Here is a 27,271-nt window from a genome sequence, read left to right on the forward strand (position 1 = left end):
ACCAAGTAGCAGATGCATTTCCTTGGATGGCTGTGTAAGTTCTTTCTTGCTGATATGGCTGGGGTGTAACAGCTGTGAGCTTACAGTTCTCTATGATTCTCTAAATGCGATGATGTCTCAATTCTGGATAAGCTACCAAGACAACCCAACTTCAGGGGCGCTTCTTTGAGATGCGAGGCAGGAAATGGGATACTTGTCCAGTCACCAGCATTACTACCTCATTTGTATCTTTGACCCTGTTTATTTGATGATCTCCCAGAATATGAAGTGAAAGTAACTGTGTCTACCTTTTACACTATAGTCTTTAAACATCAATCATAATCATTTACAATACCAGTTTAATAGTTTCAATAATAGGACCATTTCTGGCTCTCTAGCTCTGTGAATTCCTTTATCTCTTTACAGTAGCCATAAGGACCACACCTAAAGATGTGTTGCTCTTTTTCTCACTTCCTGTGTCTTATAATTTTTTACTCTATGCTGAACATCGTGTGCAGAAGAACAATAGAATGTGATGGATAATATGTCTGCTTGACAATGAGCCCGCCTCTTCTTCCCTCAGACTGTTACTATGATGAGTTGAGCCAATGCAGACGTTAGTTTGGCTGGTTTGGGGTTTTGTTGCTATAGTTATCTTCAGAGCTCCACAGTTTTCAGATTCTTCCAGCATCAGATAATTACTCTTGTATTGCTTAGTGTAAGATCTGGAGACCCAGAGACTTTATTTCTCAGGGTCTCTGCACCTTTCTCAGTGTTTGGCAGGCATTGCATTCTGCTTTTCCCCTCTTCTGATAAAAAAGCCCTGCCACCTATTGCTGGTAGTTTTGTATTTATTTCAAAATGCACCTTCTGTTTTATATTACATTCTCTCTATTAATTTTCAGCAGCACATTTAAAATATTTCCTAGCATTCCTTCTTGGTCTCTATGTTTTCCTTTTGAATGACATGGTGCTTTCAAAATCTCACCATCTACACATTTGAAAAACTACAACAAAACACCAGTGTAAAATCAGTACACTGTGGTCTTTAAAAGCTATGAGGCAGCTGCACATATACCGGTTACTGTAATAGGAAAATAGCAAGTTTCAGAGCAGTGTATATATTTCACTGTATTTGTGTAAAAAAATGATATATGTGTTTATATGTGCATAGACTAGTTCTGGAAGAGCACAGAGGAAACAGCTGATGTTCATTCATTTTTGGAAAGGGAATCTGAAAAGTACAGAAGTCAGACAGCTTACTTTTCAGATCACACCATTTTACAGTTTAAATATTTTACCACGTGTAAATATTATCTAGTCAAAGTTAGCTAACGACAACAACGTACGTTGTACTATTTAGTGGTTGAATCTTTTAATATGTTTATGTGTCATTCATATAAATAAATACGTGTGTCTTAAGTCATGGTCTTCTTAATACCTCTGAACCCACGGAATTCTTATGTCATTGCCAGGAACTGCAGGCCCACATAGGAAGTCCTCAGCTTTGGATGTACAATAGTACAATAGCGTAACCCACACACTGTTTAAAAAAACACCCAATTCTGTGTCAGAATCTTGACCAAGTTAGTACCGACATCAATGCATTAATCTTTTTTTTCTTTTATTCAACATTCCTTTTAACTTACCCTTTTGGGAGCAAGTGGGTATGCATGGCCCAAGTCAAGAAATAGAGTGTTGCCAGCCTTTTCAATCACAATTTCTCCCTTTCTCCCCTTCCTCTCCAGCGACCACCTCCACCCGGATTTTTGGATTAGTTATGTTCTTGTTTTTCTTTATAGTTTTGCCAACTACTAAAATTACTTTTGAATTCCTAAAATCATAATTAGGTTTTGTTCAGTACAAAACCTCAGAAAAATAACCCTACCATGTTCCTTTATGTCTTAATACATTCAATCTATTTTATTTTTGATTCATCTTTTTTTAAAAGAGATGAATCCATGTAACACCAAGCTAGTACCTTATGATACACATACAGAAAGGCCTATATAGAATGGATACACATTTTTTTACCAATTCCATCCAGTTTTTATTGCTGTGTATTCCACTGTGTGTGCATCACATAATATGTGCATCTTTCCTGTTCTTGGTGGATATATGAATTGTTTCTCATTTGGGGTTATTACAGACAAACTCTTATAAACATTTTTATATATGTATCCCTGTGGTCATGTGTAGAATCTTCTCTAAGGTTTCTATATAGGGATGGGCTTGTTAAGTCAAAGGTGCTCATATCTAGAATTTTACTGTATTAGGTCAAACTGTGTTTTCAAAGTGTCTGTTTCAATGTCTACTCCCACTAGCACTGTATATGAATAAACTTTGATCCATGTCTTTGCTAGCTATCAACATTGTTTCTTTTTTAAAATTGGCCAAGTTGGTGGGTGTCTAATAGTAAAATAAAGCCTAGGGATATGTAAAGTTGGATATAACATGATTGCTAATTGCCTCGTGAGCTCTGAACTACTAACTGGAAGACACGCCCATGAGTCCATTAATTTCCCAATAAAAAATATATAATACATTATATAAGTAACTTTTTGTTTCCCACTCACAAAATTATGGGAAATATTATATTATTTAAATGTGGATTTCCTTGTCCAATATGTATAACAACATATATTGTTTTGGTTCCTGGAAATGATACAGCTTCAAATATCTCTCATGAAACTTATTAGAGGGCTTTCCTTTTCCCTCAATTATCCCTTCCCTTTCTGAGAAGCTTTTCTCTTTATTCTTATTCTGACTTTTTCATATGTCAAGCTTTCCTCAAATGCTTGGTGATCCTTGTAAGGCTGATTGAAAATTCCTTGTATGGGCCTGTTGACTGACAATCTTTAGTTTAGATGAATGTCTGGAGATTGAGGCATTTTTAGGGGGACCCTCAAAACTTGAGGACATTACTCTGTGGTACTACCATCCTTTTCTTTATATTTCATTAGATCGTATATGAATTTTTCTAGAAGAAAAACTATGGGTTATTTCACTGATGTTTTAATTCCCAATGTATTCCAACTCCCACTAATTCTTGTTTTTCTCTCACTTTCTATCTCCATATTCAGAGCCTCTCCAGGTTTATGTAAAATAGGTTGGATTCATCTACTTTCTCTTTAAGCAGCAACATCTGCTTTATTTATTTATGTATATTTTATAAATTTATTGAAATATCTTGTTTTATTCTCTGATACTACATACAATTTAGAAATTATTTTTCTTCCATTGAAATGAGGTCTCGAGAGAGTTATTGCACACTTTTTACAGTCTAAAAATCTTACTGTAAAAGCCCATTATGCATGTAAAATGATGGTAAATAAAAACAGTCGGTTATATTTTTAAATTCCTCTATATTAGTGAATGTTTTATTGGGAAATTGTCTTTTTTCCTATTCTTTTAATTTCCCTGCATTTCCCATTTCTTACCCCATTGTTAAAAGCCATGAGCTGCTAAAACAGACTGGATACATTGCTATTTTCCTGCCTTTCTAGTTTCTGCCTCTTCAATTACATGATAAAGCTAATTATCTCTGATGATGCTAATGCAGTCAGAGGCGAGGAAGAGACTTGCTAAAGCTCCTATGTACACTTGATTAAACACAAACTCAAAGCTGATTACTAATATGGATTGAACTGCTCAAATAAGATATGTTGGAAGGCATCAATTCAGTTGCAATAAATACACTCTTAAGGGAAAGACCAGCCTAAATGTGCTGCAAAGAATAACAGCGCAATAAATGTAACAGATGGTTTTATATACAGTTTTAAGTCACACATAGACTTCTGAGGTGATTTGCAAAATCAGAATCTTTAAATTCAGCACTTCATAATTTCAGAGTTTGTGCCATTGATTTCCCAGTTATATAAACATCCAGACTCCCATTACACATCTCTTCAATTGTTCCATGTTACTATATGTTGTTTAGGAGACATGGAAAAATTCTTTCTAAATCTAAACCATCTTGGATGTGGTATGGCTCTCATTTATTTCATCTCTAGCAGCACAAACATCAAATAATTAAAAAACTGAGTATGTGGAGGATTCTGGGAAGATGGCAGCAATGGTACTGTGTGACTGTCCCAGACTCCTCTTATTACGCAGACATAGAACTAATTAGCAAAAGCAATAATTCAAAGTCATTGCAGCTATGTACGACAAAACAACTTGCCAAGGTATCCCCATGACTCTTGAAATGCAGACATGTAGTGAAACACCTTCAACATCTATAAGACCTGTGTGGAATCAACTTTGTGCAGAAGAAAAAAAGAGCAAGTAAGTGACGACTATGAAATATCCGGAAACACGGAACATTCAAAATACCCAACAGTTACTCACTAAAAAGCAGCAGTTACAACTGAAGGGATTTTGCCCAATCCAATCATTGGAGAAAGCGAAGGATTTGATGTAATGGCTGAATACTCTGGTGCAATGCAACCCATGTGACCCTACAAAGCTAACCAGCCAGGGCTAACTTCCAGGAAAAGACTACATAGTGAGGAGAAACTCCTGGGCATGGCCAAACATTAAAGAGCAGGGAAATAATAGAGACCAAGGATGAGAACATTGCAATAACATTAAGGGAGTAGAACAGACCGAGTACTTAGAAAACAAGCTATTATCTATCTCAATCTATCTATCTATTCATTACATAAAAGCAATAGTAAAGGGAGCTATGTCAATACAATAATTATGTAGACAATAACAAAATTTAGACTTAGAGTGGTGTGTTATAATATTGTTCAAAAAAATGGCTGTGAATATAATCAGTCAAGAAATGTATATCCCCATAATATACGTATAGGCCTTTCTGTGTAAATATCAGAAGTACCAGCGTGGTGTTACATGGTGCTTTACTCAGAGTAAATAAAGCAATCTGCCTCTTACCGGGTCTTCACGCTTAAAGGTGTTAGAATTTTTAAAGAACAATGTAAGGACCGAAATTCACACACACATAAAAAGCCATTAACTTTATTTGGATGTAAATTATTTAGTTGATAATAGAATAATTTTACTTTAGACGTAGTTTTTTTTTTTTTTCCTAATGCTGTCTGCGCAGGGTGATTTTATGATCACATTTATTCTCAGGTCTTGTGTCAACAATAATCTTTCTAGCCCCCAGGTAGTTATAATTCTTTGCCTTTGACCTAAAAACTGGGACAGAAGAGATACAGAAAACATTCAAGCATGCCTCATAAAACCTACCATAACAGATTGCTTTATTTTAAAGATTAAAAACCTTAAGATCTAATGTTGGTTTCCTTTAAAATAGGGCAGTAGATATCTAGAGTTTGAATTCTATATAAACATACATTTATTTCCCAAGCCCTTTGAAAATAATCTAATAAAGTTAAACTAATAAAGCATACTCTTGAAAATTGCTATTAAATTGAAATGAGGGAATATTAGTGTTTACTATATTTTGATAAATTTAAAGCCCCAGTGGTATTTTCTCTTCTAAATTTAAATTACTTTGACTTCCAAGGTTTTCATGAGGGATATTAAAGTTAAGATGAAATGGACTTCGCAATCATAAGTTTTTCTAGTGTGTTTGTGTGTGCTTGTGCATGCTTTTAGCACTTTTATAACAACTTATTTGAAATAGGTATTTTATTTTTTTTACCCTTTCCTGAGATAGAGTCTATAAGCTTTTGTGTAGATTCTCATTGCTACCAGAATGGATTATAACAAACCAAGCAGTTTAAACAATACAAGTTTATCTTCAGTACTGGTGGTCAGAAATGTGGCCTGGGACCCACGGGACTAAAATGAAGTGTCCGCAGGCTTCCTTCCTGGGTTCTATGGACAATCAGTTTCTTTGTTCAGTTTTGGTGTTCGTAGAATTTAGTTCCTTGTGGCTACAGAACAAAGGCTCTAGTTTCCTTGCTGGCCAATTCAGAAAATGAACATAACCATCAAACAAAAAAACCTCTGTCTCTGCACCCCACCTGCTTCCCCAGGCAAACACTGATCTCCCCTCTGTCACTGTACGTTAACTTGCATTTCCTAAACTTTTAGATTATGATTCATACAGCATATACTCTTTTTGTCTGGCTTTATTTTCATTCAGCACAGTTTTTTTTGAGATTAAAAAAATATAAAGTCCATTCATTTTTACCATTGAGTATTATTGCATTATGTATCTCTATATCACTATATAATATATATAGATATATAATATAATATCCATTCATATGTTGGTGGATATTTGAGGTGTTTCCAGTTATTCACTGTTGCACATAAAATATTATAAATGGAATGACTGGATCATATGGTAGTGTATGTTTACATTTTCAAGAATCTTTCAAACTGTTTTCCAAAGTATTTATACAATTGCAATATAAGAAAGTTCCATTTATATACATTCTTCCCGAAACTTGACGTGTTCAATCTTTTTTCATTTTACCCGTTCTAATGGTTTGTAACGGTATTTCCTTTTACTTGAATTTGCTTTGCATGAATAACGAATGATTTGAGCATCTTTTCAAGTGCTTCTTTGTCATCTATACATCTTCCATGGTGTAGAGTCTTTTCAAAATTTTGCATATTTTAAAATTGAATTGTTTTCCTTTGAGTTTTGAGAGTTTTTGTTTGCTTTTTATAAATTTATTGGAGTGACATTGGTTAGTAAAATTATATAGGTTGCAAGTGTAGATTTCTATAATACATTATCTGTATACTGCATTGTGTGTTCACCACCATCAGTTCTCCTTCCATCACAATGTATTTGACCCCCTTTCCCTCCTCTACCTGCCCCTCCCCGCCTTAGCCTCTGGTAACCATTAAACTGTTGTCTGTGTCTATGAATTTCTGTTTCTTTGTCTTCTTCGTTTGTTGCTTTCAGTTTTATATCCCACGTATGAGTGAAGTCAAATGGTTCTCGACTTTCTCTGACTTATTTCACTTTTGAGAGTTTTAAAAATATGTATTATAGAATCAAATTCTTTATCAGATGTATAATTTGCAAATGTTTTCTCCCAGTCTGTGACTAAGAGGCATAGTATGCTGCTACTGAGCACCCCACTGAGGGGTTAAAATGATTTATTTTCCACTGGTAAAAACCAAGCAGTTACCTAAGATTGTTGTTTCTCTCTGGGAAGCCAGAGAACTGAAGTTTGTGAGCAAGTGATTTATTAGGATTCGATTTTAAAATTTTATAATTCAATGCAACTCAATATTAGCAGTATAAAAATCAATATATCATATTTTTAAAAGGTAGTGTTTTTCTTGCAAATCAAATAAGTAAGAAAAGGAAAACAGATTCTGATCTTTCCATGACACACAAACATAGGGCAGGAAATACTTTCTTTCCATATCTGTAGTTAAGCCAATCAACATTAAGTGGTATAATCTAGCAGAAGCCATTTAGTTATTAAAATCAGTTTCACTTAGTATGAGAGTAAAAAAGCACATTATGACTATATTAATATTGCAGTATTACGCACATAAATATAAGGAAATTGAAAATCCAACATTTCTCCAGCAATGTTATCTTGGCCATCTACATTTATTAGGTTTTAATAATGTATATTTATGATCAAATAATAAATCTCATTTAAAGTAAATTAGTCATTAATCCATCTAAGTAGCATTATTTCCCACATAGAACTTGATTGAGTTGTTTTAGGAATCCTCTCTGTTTAACTGAAATACTCTATCCTAATATTTAATTTGGGGCAAAACCTTTATAATTTTTGCTTCTGCATCATACAAAGTGTGCAAAATGATCGAAGACAAGTTGAATTAATTGCTGGAAACATTGGTTCTGATCTTGAGTTATTATTGTTCCTTTCCAAATGGTGGATTTACTGCTATGGCTAATCACGGGAATCTCTGTCTTACTCTTTCATTTTAGTATTTGTGTCAGCAAAGATTTCAAGTTCTTCATTTATGCACAGACTTCCTGAATTCTGTCTCAAGGAATAAAGAAATTTTCTGTATTCCCCTATCTTGACTGATGTCCTTTTATTTTATATCTATTACGGTTCCTCTTCATTCAATACACTTGCTTTTTTTTTATTTTTTTATTTTTTTTACTAAGAGGAAACTCATTTACTGCATTAAAATATATATTTTTTAAAACAGTAGGTTATATGAGTGTTTAATTTCAATTTACTTCCTTTGGTAGGAAGCATTCTATTGATGGAATCAAAGACTTTTGGAGAATGGGTGGCAAAGAGATGCTGGACACATGGAATAGATGCAGAGTGGGAGGACATTTTTGTTTTGTGGAACGTCCATCAAATGGCAACCACAGCAGACAAGGCTCTCAATAATCAACTGGACAAGATGGCCCATTATATGGATGCCAGTGAATCTCTCTGCCCAGCCAGTTCCCTCATCGCTTAAAAGGGCTGACGAAGCAAGTGTTCGTGGAAGCAAGCATGGAGATCATGCATGGAGTCAACCCCATGGGCTTCAACTCACTCTGGATGGTGTGGCTGGAACTGCTGCTGAGACCCCAACATGCCACCCACAGACAATGACACTGAGCCACCAATATGGTAGAATTTCCCAAGAGAGCAAGCCAGCCACCTGGTGACAATTTGATTACATTCCATCACTTCTATCACAGAAGGGAAGCAATTTATTCTTTTTGGAATAGACACTTATTCTGGAGATGGATTTGCCTTCCTTGCCAATAATGACCCTGCCAAAACCACCATTCATGATTTTGACCATTGCTTTACTCACTGTCAGGAAATTTTCTACTGTATTACTTCTGAATAAGAAAAAAAATAGAGCAAATGAAGTATAACAGTTGGCGCATGCCCATGGAATTTACGGTTCCTACCATACACTCCATCTCCTGCCTGACAGAATGGCAGAATGGGCTTCTGAAGACTCAGTTAAAACACCTTGCCAAGTATCTCAGGTTATATCCTATAGGCAGAAGCTCATTTCTAACATACCAATATGTGCTTCTATTTCTCCCATAGCTAGAATTTATGTGCCCAGAACCTAAGAAATGGAAATAGGGCTCATTCCTCTTCACTTTCAGAGAAACTTCTCTAGTAACAAACTACAGAAATGATCCTTGAATGTATAGTCTTCAGGAGTCACTCCTCATATGATTAAAGCTAATGAAATACAATTTTGGCCTCTGATGGTTTAGAGGTTTTTGTTCTCTAGGAAGAAATATTCTCACTAGGGACACAGGGACGATGTCAAGGGGAAATGAAACTCTATTTTTTACAATCCCTTTTTCTTAATGTTAAAGTTTCCCAAGAGAGGAAATTGCATGAGATTCTAAAGGCTGGAAAGGAGCAGTCTATTATTCTATGGAGATGTTTGTATCTAGATAAGAGTATTTATGCATGGTGAGTTCTTAAATTCCTCAGTTTACTAATTTTGGTTTAAATCCAGCATCCAATATACTGTGACATTTTATTTGACCACATTTTGATATTTCATGTTTTTAAAATTTGTTGATTTGTTTCACTGAATGATTATAATTCAAAACTATGAGACCCACATACTAGCATTCTAGCTCCTTATTTGCCATTATTTTATTGGTTATTTCAACAAAAATTAATACTACCAATATGTAAAATAATGTCAAAATATAAAATTATCTTCTTTCATTAAAAACCAACCGTTTTCTATGTCTTCAATAGCACCCATCATCTGTTAAAATCTAAAATATCTTACAAAGCCCAGTTCAAATTCTACCTCTCTCATGAAAACTTTTCCTACAGTGTGTTTTTGTTGTTTTGTTTTGTTTTTTCTTGATCTATAACACACCAGCCTGCAGCCTATATTATACAATGCAGTGGTTACATTTTTCTGGAAACATCTGGAGCACAGATTGTACTACTGGAAGGCTAGCTACATCAAATGTGGCCAGTGAGGCTTGACAGAAAGGAATTGGAGTCCAGCATTTCCCTTTGAGAACGTCTTAAAACCCATCCTATTTTCCCCATTGATATATTTCTGAAAAACAGCTACGAATATTGACAAGCAGGACAATGATTTCTAGGGAGACCCTTTCCTTAGTTACCTTCTTTGGAGAGATTGAGCAAGAAGGGAGTGACTGACGATCAGGAAAGCCCAGGTATGGCGGACAGACTTAGCTCACTAAATACAGGATATTGAGAGACAGAGAATCCTGGCACTTCTCTGTTAGTTTCCCATGCTATTGGACTCTGAGGCATCACGGTGAATCAAGGGAGGGATTTTTTCTATATTATTCGATTGGTGCAAAAGCAATTGCAGTTTAAAAGGTTAAAAAAAAGGTGCAAAAACTGAAATTACTTTTGCACCAAACTAATAGAAGGTATATGCAATGCATTCAATGGAGCATCTGGAACCTGGCCTCAGGTACTGGCAACAATTACAGAGACAGTGAACTCACCTGACAGGATGTAAAAGCCCCTTGATATCACCTATTTCTTGATTTTTCCTCAGGCTGATCGTCAACATTTATCTATTTGTAAGTAGTAGTGATGGAAAGATTTGTCTACCAGAATCCATCATGACTTTACAGTTCTTTGTGGAGGTAGAAATCTAAAAGAATAATGTTAGGTCAACCAGTCCCTCCTCTAGAACCAATATTTCATTTCCATTTATTTCTAATATATGGTTTTTGAAAATGAAATCAAGTTCAGCCCAGGAACAACCAGAGAGCAATGGAAATAAACAGCAGACCGTGGTTAGCACGGAACACTTACAGAGAGTTTGGCTGATCCCTTTTTCTGGTTTTAGCAACACATACTTGGTCATTCCTTCAAACGTTTTTCAGGTCTAGTAGATAAGTATTAGCCTATAGATTTCAAAGCAACAAAAATTACTGTCATGTTTACCAAATATCACTGATAAGAAAAGTGTTGTTTTGATTGTTATGGAGCCCAAAGTACTCCAAAAGACAGGCCTGTGAAAAGGGTTGACCTAAAAGGAAGGAGATAACCAATCCCCATCTCAAGTTGCCTCTTAATTAAATTTTCCATTTCCTGGCAAATAACCTTTCATTTGTGTGATATGACCAATGAACGGAATCCTATGACAAAAGGCCAAAACCAAGCATGTGCCTCTGGCAACAAGTTTTGGGTCAAGAAATTGAAAAGGAAAGATGAATAAAATAAACCAACAACTAGTTGTAAAGGGTAAACTGGATTTTGTTGAAAGTTTCAGTTCTACCACAGAGAAGACTACACTGAGAATCATTTCAGAAAATTCACTTTTTAAAATGTTACCCACTCAGACATAAATGTAAACCAGAAAGATAGAGGACTGATTTAAAACACTGGGAGCCAGAACCCAAGGCAGGAAAGAAGATAGGGGTATATTTAAAAAGTGTTGCCAACCTCATTTTGTATAAAACAAATAATTTCTGATATAAGTGTATATTCATTGTGTTGCTTGGAATTCATAAAATGAGAAACACATTGAAATAATTCACTTTCTAATACCCTGTCCAATCACATTTACTATTTATCTATTGAAAATATCTTAGAGCATCACTTTATCCAACATTGCAAGGTAAAAGTCAAATTACCACATATTGAACAATCACTGTGATGCTGGGTATATACATCGATGTTTTATCTTCCTAGTGAATTGACTCTTTTACCATTTACAATAGCACTAAAAATAATAAAATAGGAATAAACTTTACTAAGTAGATGAAAGACTTACTGAAAACTATAAAACATTGATGAAAGAAATTAAAGAAGACACAACAAATGGAATGACATCCTGTGTTCATGGATTGGAAGATAATAGTGTTGCAATGCCCCTATTACCCAAATCAATCCGCAAATTCATAGTAATCCTATCAAAATTGTAATGATATTTTTTATAGAACTTGAAAAAACAAGTCTAAAAATCATATGGAATCACAAAAGATTGCAGATAGCCAAATCAAGTCTTGAGAAAGAGGAACAAAGCTAGCGGTATCATACTTCCCCATTTAAAAATATAAAAATACAGTAATTAAAACAGTATGATACTGGTATGAAGACAGACACAGAGACCAATAGAACAGAATAAAGAACCTAGAAATAAATCCACGCACTTATGGTCAGTTCATCTTTGAGAAGAGTGCCAAGGGTTCATAATAGAGAGAGGATAGTTGCTTCAAAAATGGTGTTGAGAAACCTGGATATCCGTATGCAAAATAGTGAAATTGGACTCTATACCACACACAAAAAATAAAGTAAAAATGAATTGAAGATTAGAGCGCAAGAGTGAAATTGTATAACTCCGAAAGAAAACATGGGGGAAGGCTTCATGATGTTGGTCTTAGGCATGATTTCACAGATATGACACCAAAAGCATAGACAGCAAATGTAAAATTAGGTAAGAGGAAGTGCATGATACTGAAAAGCTTCTGCACAGCAAAGGGAATATTGACAGTGACATGGGAGAAAATGCTTGCATGCCATATATTTAATAAGATGTTCATTTCCAACAATATGTAAGAAACACCTACAACTCAACAGCAAAACAAAACAAAGCAAAAAAACAAAAAACAAAAACTCCTGAAAATCTGATTAAAATTGGGCTAAAGACTCAAATAGACATTTCTCCCAAGAAGACATACAAATGGCCATGGTAATCCTACCATAAAAACAAAATAAGATCTGTAGTAAACCACAGTGCTCATCGTTTAAACAATCTTCTTTGTACAAAGATTATTTCCCAGTAGAAAGAATCAGTTAATTACCATCACAGGAGGCAGCCACCAGCTTTTTCATTATGATCAATTATTGCCTCTGCTGTGAGTTAGCATTTTAAGACCTTTCTACCCAGAGATATACGGACTTAAGTACTAAAGGTCCATAAGTTACCTAATGTCTTTCTTCATACATATTGACATTTAAAAATTCTATTTACTAATTATGGCACATCTCATAATTAAATACTAAGGGCAGCTCCAACCTCTGCAATCATGAGGCTTCACAAAAAGGTCATATTATGATGATAATTACATCTGGTTCTCAGATGTAAGGCATTTCTTCCATGCCACCTGCATATTCCACCATTTTTCATTTTCCCTAGAAAACAGGGAAAGATGCTAATTGGAAAATAAAGTTCGATCTCTTTTAAAAACCTTTAAACGGATGCCATTTTCTCTGATTATTAAAGGAGCGTTTTTGTGATGCCTCTGAAAGACAGGCAAAAGTGAACAATCCAATCAACTAACCCAAGACTTTAATTCCCTTCCTGATTTTCAGCTGCCACCAGAAGTCTGATTGCCACTTTCCTGGCTTCTGACTGCTTGGACCCAAAGCCAGTGCCACATGTTTTTGGTTTTCATTGCCTGTCACTCACTTTTGGGGATATGTAATTAGTGTTCCATTGCTGTGTAATAACTACACCAAAACGTAGTGCCTTCATACCAATCTAGTGTACTTTTTGCTTGGGAAGGTCTGTCCTCCTGCTCATCTGACCCTGTTCCATTTATGGAGTTGTAGCCATCTAATCCCCTAGCTTATCCTCAGGAGCTGTGTAGTCTGTAATGGCCTCAGTCACATGTGTGACAGCTGGTATTGGCTACTGGCCGAGCTATACACTGTGGCAATATTCAGTCATTGTAATGGTGCTTTGGCAGAGCTATGCGTGGGCTTGTGTTCAATTCACACCGACAGTGTCTCCAATCTGCCCTCTCCACTTTCCTAGATGCTCCGACAGCCACGAGAATAGGCTAGACCCTGCTGGGCAAGCGCACAGAGCAATCTTGAAATGTGGGATAGTTAACGACCCCACAGGCAACCTTTAGCCAATGTGGGCTGAGAACCAAAGAAAACTATGTTCCTGTTCCATGACAGGGTGGACAATTCTGAGAAGGTCATGGGCAGGTTCAAGTCTCTGGTCCCCATAGCAGTGAACTGTCATGCAGTCCTACTTTGGTTTTCCTGCATTTCTCATGTTTCTCTCCCCTCACTGTTATCTTGAAATTGACTATGTGCACACATATCTTTGTCTTGAGCTCTGCTTCCGGGAAACCCAAGCTAAGGAAGAAAGCAAGTTCTTTTTCTGAAAATGAGAAGAGTGTGCTGCAGTGAGACGTTTGAGATAGTGGATGTGGAAAGAAAACACTAAAATACATAATAGAAATAAATGGCATGATTTTTTTTTTTTCCTGAAATGCACGTTTGTAATTTCTCCTCAACTAGATTATGTCCCTGAAAGTGGATTTATACTTAATAATCCTGGTGTTTTTCCTATAGTGTGTTGCTGAGTACATGATAGATACTAATAGATACTTGTTGGTTTTCTAATAAAACCAATTCTTTGTTAGTTGTTGTTTTGGGGGGTTTGTGTGTGTATGTGTTTTCTGTTTGTTTGTTTGTTTGTTTGTATGGTCTATGAAATCCTATTTTTGTCAGTATTGTAGTTTCATTAAGGAAAAAACCTATACCAAAAGACATATGCTATTAATCCAAAAGAATGGTTTTTTGAACACAGAATGATAGATTTGGAATCCTTGCCATTTGTGGATGTTATTATGATCACCCTTTGAAACATGGAAAAAGGTAATTGTTATAAATTCCAAAGATTGAACTGCTTTTACTTTTTTTTTTCTGTCACAAAGCAATGTGTTTCATGGTATTATAAGTCAATGCGAGAGAAAACAATAAGGCATTAATCAAATGAGGCGCCCATAAAACACTCAGTGAATTATTTCAGTATGCCCAAATAGTAATCAATTTTGTATTACAATAAAAATATGGCGAGCCACGTTTTCTTCAGTGGTTAAAACTGTGAACTTAGGGACCATTTCCAGGATGGTGGTACGAGGAATTTTATGAACCCTCTCCCCTGGTAACAATCATAACTGGTGAAATTTATTTCAAAGATCAACTGTTTAACATCTATGGATACTGTCCAAAAGGTATCTAGCAAGTGACACAACATTTGTTCAAGAAAATCTAGGAATCTCTGTAAGAACAGTAAGACTATGGCCCTTGAGCCAGACATTCCTTCCCACCCCACCCACTCAGCATGAAAGACGCTCTAGTCTGAGTGCTTGTGGTCAACAGAGGGGGGCCTTCTCCCCAAAATGCCCCTTCAAGAGCTTGCGGTATCAGCCTGGGAGGTTCCGGTTGACAACATTTTTTATCCTCTTCCCCCAGTTCCATGTTGTAAAGGCTAAATATCAAGCGACTGCAACGGAGAGGTGTGAGGACCCCATCCTCCACCCAACCTCCATACTTGGGACACGGCAGTCCAAGAATCCTGGGACCCGACTGCCCTTGCTCTAGTTCACTCATCAGGTGAGTATTGCATTCCAAGAGAGACAAACCGAGGAGGCCAGAGGCTGTCCCTCTGGGGCTCCCCTTCCTCACCCCAGCTTTGGAAAAGTAGTGCAGTGCTGACCCATGATACACCGTGGATGAACCTTGAAATATTATGTGAAGGGAAAGCAGCCAGTTATACGATGCCACATAGCGTATGATCCTATTCATATGAAAGGTACACAATGGGCAAATCTATCCAGAGAGAAAGTCAATCGATGGTTTCCTTCTAGAGTGATGGAACTAAGATGAACTGTGGTGATGGTTGCCCAATTCTGGGAACATACTGACAAAAAACTGACGTGTCCACTTTAAATGGGTGTGATCTTCATCTCACAGTTGCTATATAAAAATATAATCTTAATATAGCACATATTTTACTTTAAACACTTAATACAATAGGTAACTGTGCCATCATCTCTGAGTATTTTTTTTATTCTTTGTGATGTAGAGACAAAAACAGAAAGGAAATTAAATTTAAAAAGTTATACATCTAGTCAGGGAGATCACTTCCTAAATTATATAAATGTCTAACCACTATGTTAAACACTTGAAACTAATAAAAAATAATATTGAATGTCAACTCTAATTGAAAAATTTAAAAAGTGGAGAAAAGATCAATAATAGCGTGGTACAGTGTCAGACGGTTGCTGGACTTATCATGGTGATCACTTCTTTAGCACCGGGAATAAAATGTGGTAATAACATTGCATAGTGCCAGGTGGCTATGGCTGACTAACTATGATGTACACCTGAAACTAATATTGTATTTAGCGGTGTTTTAATAAAAAAATCTTTTAAAAAGGTATACATCATAAAAATTAAAATAGACTTGAATGTTAGCAATAATTCAGCACATTTTAGATAAGCCATACAGCCTTTATATAAATATCAATATATGGTAGATTTGGGTGGGACTGAGCATTACCCAGTGTATAAATCAACTGGGGAGCCCAGCTCCTGGTTAAAAGCCTGTGTGTGATTTTTCAGCCCTGATCACAAGCAATTATTAAGGCTTTACCTGGCAGGCCTCAAGGGGGAATGTGCCCACCCTGCACCAGACGTGATGCACAGACAGCCTCTGAAGGGAGAGGCAGTCAAGGACCTCAGGTCCCCTGGCTGGTCATGCTGTCACATAGCTGCATTCCTAGCCCCCACACTTCATTTGTGGGTGTCTTTAGCCGAGGCCTTGGGCAGAGCCCTTCTTCAGATGCCTCAGCTGAGATGTGTTTCTGAGGAAAGGTCACGTGAAGACACATTTCCCAGTCTGACGAGGTACTGGTATTTCTCCACCCACAGCAGCCTCCCACCGCCCTCCCCTCAATTCCAGACCCCATAAAACTGCCGGAGCCTTTTGTTTAAGCCACAACCCCTTAACAGAGCGAGAACCCTCACATCTGTGTTGATCACGTCACCTTGGACCGGTCCAGCCTGTGAAGGAAATGGAACAAGTAGGTTTGTCATCTTCTCTGATTTCAGACCCTTGCTGATACCATTGCAGTAAGAGATTAAAGGCTTAACTCTTTCAGTTTGGACTGTTGCTTTAATCGATTATTCGGACACCTGACAGCTCAGCCGAATGGACATCAACTCATTGACTTGACTGCCTCTCATATTTCTTTGCAGTATAATATGTTCATTCTCGACTATCCCATCCTCACTGAGACTCTCACCCACTGTTTCTCAGTCTCTTCTGAATCTCTGAGACTGATTGTTTTTTGCACATCATTTCTCTCTTACTATGAACACAATGTTAGGGATCTTAGGATTTGCAAATACAGTAATGACGTTGTCTCTGTGCTGAGTATCCTTTTATTTGCAATAAGTGGAAATTACAAGATACTAGTGGAAAGAAATACTAAAACAGTGTAATCACCCCTTGCTAAACAACATTCACATATTATCTGGAATTCTTCCAGTCCTCTATTAGAAGGAAGTCTTCTGTGATCTAAAATTCTAGAATCCTTGGCTCCCATGAGGTTGGGGACAGAGAGCCAAGACCTTGAGACAAGGTTCTGAGATGGAACCGAAGGGGAAAAATGTTTTGTCCCATTACCTCCCCCAGTCAAAAATCACATGCCAGTCATTAGTTTCTCAACATTATTTGAGGCCAATACATTGATTCTGATTGATTGTAAGTGCTTCATCTATGTTGAAGAAAAAAGAGTGAGATTCTTCTGTGTTCTCTTGTAGAAAAAGGTTAAAGAACAAATGAGTTGTTTGTTTTTATTTTGACAAAGCGTGTTCTCAAAAATATTTTGCATACCTCATCCATGCCCTACCTGTGATGCAATATGTAAATGTTATGTTCTCCTTATGTGGTTCAATAACCATAGCACCATATCAGATATCCAAGAAAAATAAAAGAACAAAAATTGCATAATAATGTCATAATATGAGGGATTATGGATCCCTTAAAGCCTAGCCATGGATGGAGTTCACTGAATCAAGGTCAAAATCCCTGTTCTAAATTTTTCAGTTTAGGTTTTCCAAAGTGTATTTCTTTGAATATTAAGCCCTTAAAGGTATATATTACTCTCTCACTGTCTCTAGCTCTCTCTTTATACACACACACACACACACACACACACACACACACATACATATATACATATATAACTATAAACAGCAACCCAAAAAGCTCTGTGTTTGGAAAGTGTTTCACATCATTATAGCTCCACCTTGGAGATTCACAAGGGCCTATTAATATACTAAAGGCTCTTGAGTTGTAGGTCTTCAATAAAGAATACTCAATTCAGTATTAAAGACATACAACCCCTTTATTCCAAAAGGAACAATATTTTTCCTGGTTTCTTCTTTCATACCAGATATCAACAATCAGATTTTAGGATGACCTTTCAAAGTTGTTTATTTTTCCAATACTATCTATTAATAATGAAGTCTATTATAATGAGACACAGCACCACCTCCGATGACTACCATTTAAGAACAAAGACTTTGCCTACCACAGGTGTCAATTAAGTATGACTATGTGTGTGTGTATTTTTTTTTTAAGTTGAGGGATAGAGATATAGCACAATGGAGTCAGAGAAAAACAATTTCTCAATGGTTTTTATAAGATTCTTAGATGCCAATTACATGAAGATATGTCTTTTCTGTTTTATAGGAAGAGCCAAAAATCAAATGGCTGGGAAAAAATTGAAATCGGATATTGTTGACTGTGCAGTGTGAAAGCAGTTAAAATCTATATGATACTTGGTAGAGAAGGAAAATCAAGAGTGGATAATAGTGCTGATAATATTTTATAATTATAACACTAGATATAGTCGAATTAAGTGACCAAATGGTCCATTGCTCACAGAGTTTGAAGGTTTCTTTAACATAATGAGTATGAAATATAGATGGAATAGTTTAAAATGTTGCAAAAAGCTACTAAGAATAATAGTTGTGCCCCAAATGATCCGGGCTGACTGCAGCAATATAGTCTTTTTTCATTGTTGTTCATTAACAGATATTGCAATAATCAAAATACTAAGACAAAATGGCTGTAAAAGTGAAGGCTTGGTAGTATGCTTTAAAAATAGATTGAATCTTATTATTTATATTATGATTTTCTTTGTATTTTCAGTCAAACATATAACAAATACTGTACAGATAGGTTTTCAGAGCTACAGTCATGAACCTAAGGAAGGTATTTAAAAATAAAGTAAGAATCAAACTACTTAGAAATAAGTTAGGCAATCTTGGTTTGAAAAACTCCATCACTGAGATTGAAAAAAACAAAATAGCACTCCAAAATGTTTGGTGGGGAACAATCAGTTCACTTTCAATGAAATATTCACACTCTTCCTTTTTAGATTAGATACTTGTTAGATTCCTCCGTGTATCTTCTTGTGTTTCCCCGTCTGTTGAATATCTGTAATGTTGGCTTTATTCTTTTATTGACAATTAGTTAGTGATGTTAAAACTGACATTGTCCAGTGAGCAAATGGGAGAAATATAGTATTTAATCAATAGAGTAGAAACAGAATTCTAGCTTTAGGACTGTTACTGTCTCCCTCTGTGATTTATGGGAGACTCCCTATATCTCAAATTGACTATAAAATAGTGGGAATGGAATTCATAGTTGTTGAAATATTGATGTCTATATTGAAAGGTGTGTAATAAAAATTTTTTATTTCTTTCGTTTTTAGTGGAACACTATGGAGTACTCTAGTACTTTACCATGTTAACAATTATAAAATTCCGTGAATGTTAGCCAGTCAAAAGTTACCTTAAGATTCAACTTTAATGATTGTATATCTGTGGTTTTTCAACTAATTTCTTCAAAAAGAACCTAATATTCTGGAAGGGTGAGTTGAAGAAATTAATTCAAAGATCACAAAGATAAAATAATTTTAACTTATTTTCTGTGCTTTAAGATATGTAATGGATAAATGTGTATGGTTTGGCAGAGTTTTATTAAAACAATAAACACATATGTATTGTGCCTTAAAAATTGTGAAGAAAATGGAATTGGTCAGATATATATAAAATCTCTGTTGTATCATTATACTTTAGTTTATAATTATTGATATTTCTAGGAAATGCAACAAGGCTTTGCTTATTTAGCATTAATAGGTACTAGATGGGTTACAAAGTGAACTTTGCAGAAAATTGACATTTTAGGGGGACAGAATATCAAAATTCAACCATTGGATTTTCTCCTCAAACAAGCTGCAGGTTCTCTCTTCTTACTAAAGATGCTAAACATAATATATGTCTTTTTGATGATTAAAACTATTTTATATCATAATAAAATCTTCCCTCAAGAATGTTGCAACATGTAGGACACTACAATTAAATAAGTTCATGTTCGGTGTTTAATTCTTTCATAGGTTTGAAAGGTTATTCCGTCTTTTTTCTCTTTACCAGGACATCAGCCATAATTTCTAAGTGTTATCAAGTGTGACTGATTCTATCAGCATCCTTCTTTGTCTTCTAAGTTGTTTGTTCTTTTTTGATGTGGTGAAAAATCAAACAAGTCAAAAGCAAGCCAGATGACCAAATTCCTTTTTAAGAATTAAATGCAAAATAAGGGTAGAAAGTATCTTCGTGACTGATGGCCTAAACCTTCTTCTCCATGTAATTGGAATGAGCTGTAGTTCTCTATGTTCATTATTTTTAATAACTATCTCAAGGTCAATTTCACTTCCCTTAATTTTCTTTTATATCACTTTTGGTTAAACTTGTTGAAGAAGTTAAGAATTAGAATCCCCAGAGCCTAAAAATAAGGGCAATAATATATATTTTAATATTTAGGGAAAGATCTATTGTGAACAAAGTTATGGCTGTCTCTTTACTGGTTTTCAGCGTGGGATGTAATTGAGAGGGTATTTTTGGTAAACATAGTTGGTTCCTACTCAGCCCTCATCCTGCTTTTGTTTTTGCCATAACTGAGCTTCTTTAGATACAGCCGCTGGAACAATCTGTCCCAACTCTAAGTATATTCTGGATTCACCTGGGCAGATTTTATACCACAGAATGCCTTTCCCTTCCATGGAAATTCTGATTTCATTCATCTGAATGAATCCCAGGCACTGGTATTTTTAAGCAATACCTACCCCCGCTTGCCAAAACCCAGCTGATACCAGTATGTAGCCACAGTTGAGAAACATACTAGAATTAGTCATGAGTTTGGATTTGAACAGAAATCTATTCTACAGGTTTAAGCAGGGGGAAATAATATTAAAGTATAAAGCTTTTAGAGCATCCAGGAGGCCAAAGAATCAGGTTTGGGGGCAGAACAGGCAATAACATTGACCATATGTCACCACAGGACCACTCCAGCGCTAAGCCACTGGTGGCCCCCAGAGAGTCCTGCACTTCTGCCCCTGTTGTTCTATTGTTATGCTGCTACCTTCCCAAGACTGGATTTCACAAATGTCTATGTTTTTAAATAGCTCGTGATTGAAATGCATCTAAGTAACTGTCATTTTGCTTTTTGTGGGCATATCTACATCACATGCTGTGGCCAAGGTTCATAGGATGCTGGGAAAATTCAGTCTCGGGTAGTGTTTAAGGACCACTAAGGAAATTTAAAAAGGCTACAGTGATAGGGGCATATGAAAATGCTGAGAGTAATCAGAGAGAGAAAAATTGGGCCAAAGAAAAAAAAATACTTGATTTAAGTTTTGAGGTTTTTGTTAGGGATATAGGAAATCTGGGGAGAAATGGGCAACATTCTTAGAAGATTTGCTATGTTATGCATTGGATTTCTTTTAATATTCTTTAATGAGAAAAATGTTCAAAAGGATACATTTAAATCACTTGGGGCAGAAGTCATTATATCAATAATTTGAAAATTATCATTCTATAACAATGTTAGAAATCCTCAATCCATTACAACTAAATCTATAAAAAGGTAGAAGAAATACTTCCAGAAAGAAAACTGGGATAGAACCATTCTCATAAAAAAAACTAGAATACTGATTTAAAAAAAAAAGCTCAACATCACTAATCATCAGAGAAATGCAAATCAAAACCACAATGAGCTATCACCTCACCCCAGTCAGAATGGCTATCATCTACAAGACAAATAGTAACAAGTGTTGGAGAGGCTGTGGAGAAAAAGGAACCCTCATACACTGTTGGTGGGAATGCAGACTGGTGCAGCCGTTATGGAAGGCAGTGTGGAGGTTCCTCAAAGAATTACGAATAGAATTGCCATATGACCCAGCAATCCCTCTTCTGGGTATCTACCCAAAAAATCTGAAAACATTTAGAGATAAAGACACGTGTGCTCCAATGTTCATTGCAGCTTTATTTACGGTGGCCAAGACGTGAAAACAACCAAAATGTCCTTCGATAGATGAATGGATAAAGAAGTTGTGGTATATATACACCATGGAATACTATTCGGCGGTAAGAAAAGATGATATAGGAACATTTGTGACAACATGGATGGATCTTGAGAGTGTAATGCTGAGCGAAATAAGTCAGACAGAAAAAGCAGAGAACCATGTGATTTCATTGATATGTGGTATATACACCAAAAACAACAAAAGAACAAGACAAACAAATGAGAAACAGAAGCTCATAGACACAGACAATAGTTTAGTGGTTACCAGAGGGTAAGGGGGGTGGGGGGGTGGGGGGTGGGAGATGAAGGTAAGGGGGATCAAATATATGGTGATGGAAGGAGAACTGACTCTGGGTGATGAACACACAATGGGATTTATAGATGATGTAATACAGAATTGTACACCTGAAATCCATGTAATTTTACTAACAATTGTCACCCCAATAAATTTAATTTGAAAAAATATATATATATATATGTATCTTTTTAAACACAGTAAGCATAAACATAAGGAAATAAGACATTGAGCCCCAAATGGAAAAAAGTCAGGAAACCTTGTAATTAAGAGCACACAAAAATCCCCTCTCAGTGGAAGTTTCTGTCAAAACTTGAAGCAATTCAATAGCTACTTTGAAGACTTTAGAGAGTAAAAGGGGCAGGAAATAACTCCTAGAGCTCACAGGAAATAGGGAATCTGACAGAAGGTCTCGGCACAAAACTGCTACCCCAAAGACGATACCTGCAGTATAAGAGCAAAAAGAAATAATAACTTTCACACAAAAGGGGAAAGCAAGAAACATGTTTTCTCAACCCTTGAACTAGATGGAGGGGAGAAAAAACTCCATCTGAGAATGTATGAACCCCAGTGATCCCTTACCTGGTTTTGCAATGCACATTCATGCTACCTGTGTGGCCCAAGAAAACCTCAAAGAGGACAATTAACACAAAGAGATCCTGAGCTGAACACACCCACAGGTGACAGGCAAATGTGTATTCTTTCAGTAGACATTCAAAGTGAATCAAGGCCTTAGAAAATGTCCCACTAAAAGAAGAAGGTATGAAGTTCAGGAAGTAATAGAGAAAAACTATGTTGGTAAACATTTAGACAATGTAAGCAAGCTAAATTTTACCCTACAAAGAGCCTTTTAGGAGTATTAAAAGAGCAAGCTAAAATAGGGGGACATGTGAACCATCGAAGGGGATTGATGGAGCAAAAGATTTGTACTGTTCAGGGCCCAGAGAGGTATGTATGAGGGGCTTTTATTGAACTTTATTAGCTTTCAACATGTTTAAGCCTAGTAACAATGAGTTTAGCTATTGTCAATATAATGTATTAATAACTTTTAGAGACAGATACAGAGAATAGCATTAAAAATACTAAAAGTAGAAAGATGGAGTAAAGAAAACCTTACTCAACAAATGAAGGCAAGAAAGGAGAAAACAGATTTAAAAAAGAAAAAAAAGAACAAGTTAGCAAAGCCACCCCTGGTTGTGATAACAAATAGCCCCAAATCAGTCTCTTAGCACAATAACGTTTTGTTTCTCTCATGGCATGGGCTAACGCAGGGTGTCCAAACTGCAGCCCACAATCCATTTTTTATTGGCCTGCAGCAAATTCCAAAAATATATTTAGTTTACTTAAATAAAGCAGGTGAAGCAATACATACTTCACCTCGAGTGAGTGGCCTGGCTGTTTGTGTATTTTACCACATATGGCCCTTGGTGAAAAACGTTGAAAAAAGTTTGGACACCCCTGGTAACGCATCTGCAAGACAGAGCTGGGGTGTGTGGGCTGCGTGAGGTTCCACAAATACATCCCAACACGTGGTTCTGCCACTTGTAGGATGTCAGCGCCCCCGCACCTCCACCCCCGTGACCCTTCTCAGAGCCACTTTCCAAGTCACTCTTCACAATGAAGTGTCTAAAGAGCAGCGTTAAGGCATCATTTCCTCTGTGAAATCAGTAAGAATATCGCTAAATACTGATGTCCTCCTCACCCGAGATCCATTTCACATTGCGTATGTCTTTTTCTTAAAACACATAACCACTTTTTCTTGCATGTGCTCACGTAGGTTAGGGTATTCCTGGATTTGAAGGATTTCTAAAAGACTTCTGCCCAGCAAATATTTAGTAAGAAAAGTGGGTCGGAATCACCACGTCATTTGTAAATGTTGCCATCAGACAAGAGGAGCCCTTTCCCACACTCACTCTCTTCCTCTGGTTGTGGACTGATGCTGGACCAATATTCTTGGCATAAGGCTAGTGGTAGGTGCAGGGGTGAGTTCCCCATCTCTTGTTCCACCCCTGGCCTTGGGGCATGAGTCTGGACCTTGGAGATGGATATTTCTCAGCCAAACTGCCATCTTCTATTGCTTCAAACATCTTGAGAAAAATCTTGGATATTTGAGTCCCGTTGAGATTTTAACTTGATTATTGTTTCTGCTGGTTCTCAAAATGTCTCATTTTGCTTGGGTTTGGTCATTTCTTACTGTGAGCTCACATACATTGAATTTTTTCTTTATGAAAGTTTGTGTCTTTCTTTCTTTCATGTCAAAAGGTTTTACATTTTTATGTTTCAACTTTTACAATATTTTGCTTTTTTGTTGCATTTTGCACTTTCATAAAAGAGTATGATCTGAATAATTTAAAATATTTACAATTAATATTTTTCGGGGCTAGTCACTGATCAAATTTTATAAATTTCCCGTGAATAATTAAAGATAATAATAGTCTATCGAAAAAATGCAAATGAGTCTCTGACCCTTAACTCAGTCAGCTTGTCAGTGGGGTGCTGATGGCTTAAGCCAAGGTTGTCCATTTGAGCTCAACTCTCTAACAGGATCATTGCCAAAGCTCTGAATTCTGTGACACCAAAGCCTTAACCACACTTAGTAATTAAATGCATCAGGAATTCTGTCACGGGATAGGGCACTGTGGAGAAACAAGGCATATTGACTCCTGATGGAGAATAGCTGTACTTGGCTATATGGATTCAATATGGACATCCGTGTGAGTTGATGTCTCAACCCACAATCTTCACCCTGTCCTAATTTCCTGGGTACCACAATTTGGGGTGGAGGATTTCCCTGCTCATGTGTGTTGACTTCCTCTCCTGAGACAGGACAGAACAGATCCTGTTCAGCAGCCACGTCAGGTGGCACAGCAAGAGACGCCACGACGATGGGCAACCTCTGCTCTTCCAGTTAATCCAGTGATCTCCCTGAACTCATTCTTTCACCTCCAAGACGCAGGCTAAAGAAGGCTTAAAAATCCCTCCTAAACCTATTCTTTTATGCAAACAGAGTAGCCTCCCTTCCTTTCCATTTCAGCGCGTGCCCCCCAAAACAGCCCTTTTTCCTAACAGTAGGTTCTCTTTGCAGGTATTGGCGGCTTCCTCATAAGCAAAGAGGGAAAAATAGCACGGTACTATCGAAACTGAGTGTGATTGTTTCTGAAATGCTCCCTCTCAGTGGCTTAACAAGGGTGTTCCTAGTGTGGATACAGGTACAAATCTCCTATTCATATCACTGCTGTTCCATCTGCACCTGAGGCCATCACATCATCAGCAGATTTAGGGGTGTGGCCATGTTGCCCATGTTTGTACCTCCCTCACAAGGTTGTCACAGGGATGAAATGAGGTGGCTTATGTAGAAATGCTTAGAAAATGTCCGATGCAGTCCAAACTCCATATAAACATTTGCTTCTGTAATCTTCAGAAGTACATATTGTTATTATGAAGAGGATTCATTCACCTGTGTGATGTCTCCCACATGCCCTCAGGGCAGATGCCTGCACAAACCCTGTTGAAATATTACAAAGTCAAAATGAGCATCTTGATGATTACATTAATTCCCAGTCTGTTTTAGCTCCAGGGTTGGACCCATCCATTCTTGTTGCTGGCTCCTGAGACTCACGGAGACCATGCTCCTTATTCTTCCTGCTCTGCCTTCACCAGGTTCAGTAAAAAGAGAAAACAGAGTCAAGTGTGGCCAGAATGAACTTGCACTAGAGCATCATTCAGTGTTTACTCTCCATATCCCTGCTTTAATAGTTCAGCTCCGTGCTTCCTGGATTTAAATATCCCCAAAGTAATACATTCTGTACCAATTTTCCACCATGAGTACAAACTCTGTCCTCTGGAAGAGATTCACAAGGCTGACCTGTAAACCTTCCTCTTTGAGGATATTTTGGGTTTTTTCCTTTCCAAAGGTTTTCTAAATGTCTGAGATATGCAGTCACATTGAGATATAATTCATCTAAAGTAAATGAAAGACCTCAAGTGGGCCAAGCGGCCATTTGTTCAGGTTTTAATCTTCTCCACATCAAACAGTACTATTACTGAACATCTTGGTATTGGGTCTTAGCTAGCACTCAAATGCGCATGACTTGCATATCTAATTTCTGCAAAGGATCTTCTGTATCTGATGATTCATTGTTTCATTTTCTGGAAGGCACACAATTTTCCCCACAGCCTGACTCAATATTATAGGTTATGTCTTATTTCACATAATCAGACTGAGTCATATGATTACATTAGCTGCAGTGTACTCTACAAGGAGAGATTTAGTTTACTTTAGAAACTGACTCTGGGTGGTGAACACACAATGTGATCTATAGATGATGTATTACAGAACTGTACACTTGACACCTGTGTAACTTTACTAACGACTGTCACCCCAATAAACTTTAATATTAAAAAAAAAGAAAATCAGAGACTGAGATAGGAGTCTTAAAATCACTTTCGATTTCCGCTGTTTCTCAGTGTTCTAGAATTCCTGAGAAGTTCATTTTGCAAATTTCACTACACCAACACAGGCCCTCGCTTATTTCTTTAAATGTCTAACAATTACCCTGAATTTTTCTCCAGCTTTCTGAGGCATTCTTTAGTACGCATACTTTCACACTCAGTTTCATTTTATTCCACTGTTTTCTCCACATCATCTGTTGTTGAGAATCTTTGTATTTGTCCTGCAAGCCAATATTCCATGCACCTGACATCTACTGTCTCAAAATGTTATTTGGATTCAGTCCTGGAAGTCAGTCACTGTGCCAGATCCGTCCTCCTCATGGATTGCCCACAGTCTAGTACAACAACGCCCCCTTTTGATGGGAACAGTACAGATCACCTCCTCAACACAAATTGGTAAGAAAAATCTCCTGATTTATTTTCTAAAACAAACCATTTGATCAGTACCAACCTCCTGAGGGAGAAATTCTGGGGGAAAATGTAAGCTCAATC

General features: G+C 36.7%; 1 pseudogene; it reads right to left on the minus strand.

Annotated features, from left to right (window-relative positions):
- Nucleotides 1–8,943: 8,943 nt before the first annotated feature.
- Nucleotides 8,944–9,044, minus strand: LOC141567744 (small nucleolar RNA U3; annotated as a pseudogene).
- Between the last annotated feature and the right edge of the window lie 18,227 nt (nt 9,045–27,271).

This window comes from Rhinolophus sinicus, linkage group LG11, assembly GCF_036562045.2.
Source record: "Rhinolophus sinicus isolate RSC01 linkage group LG11, ASM3656204v1, whole genome shotgun sequence".
Lineage (NCBI taxonomy): Eukaryota > Metazoa > Chordata > Mammalia > Chiroptera > Rhinolophidae > Rhinolophus > Rhinolophus sinicus.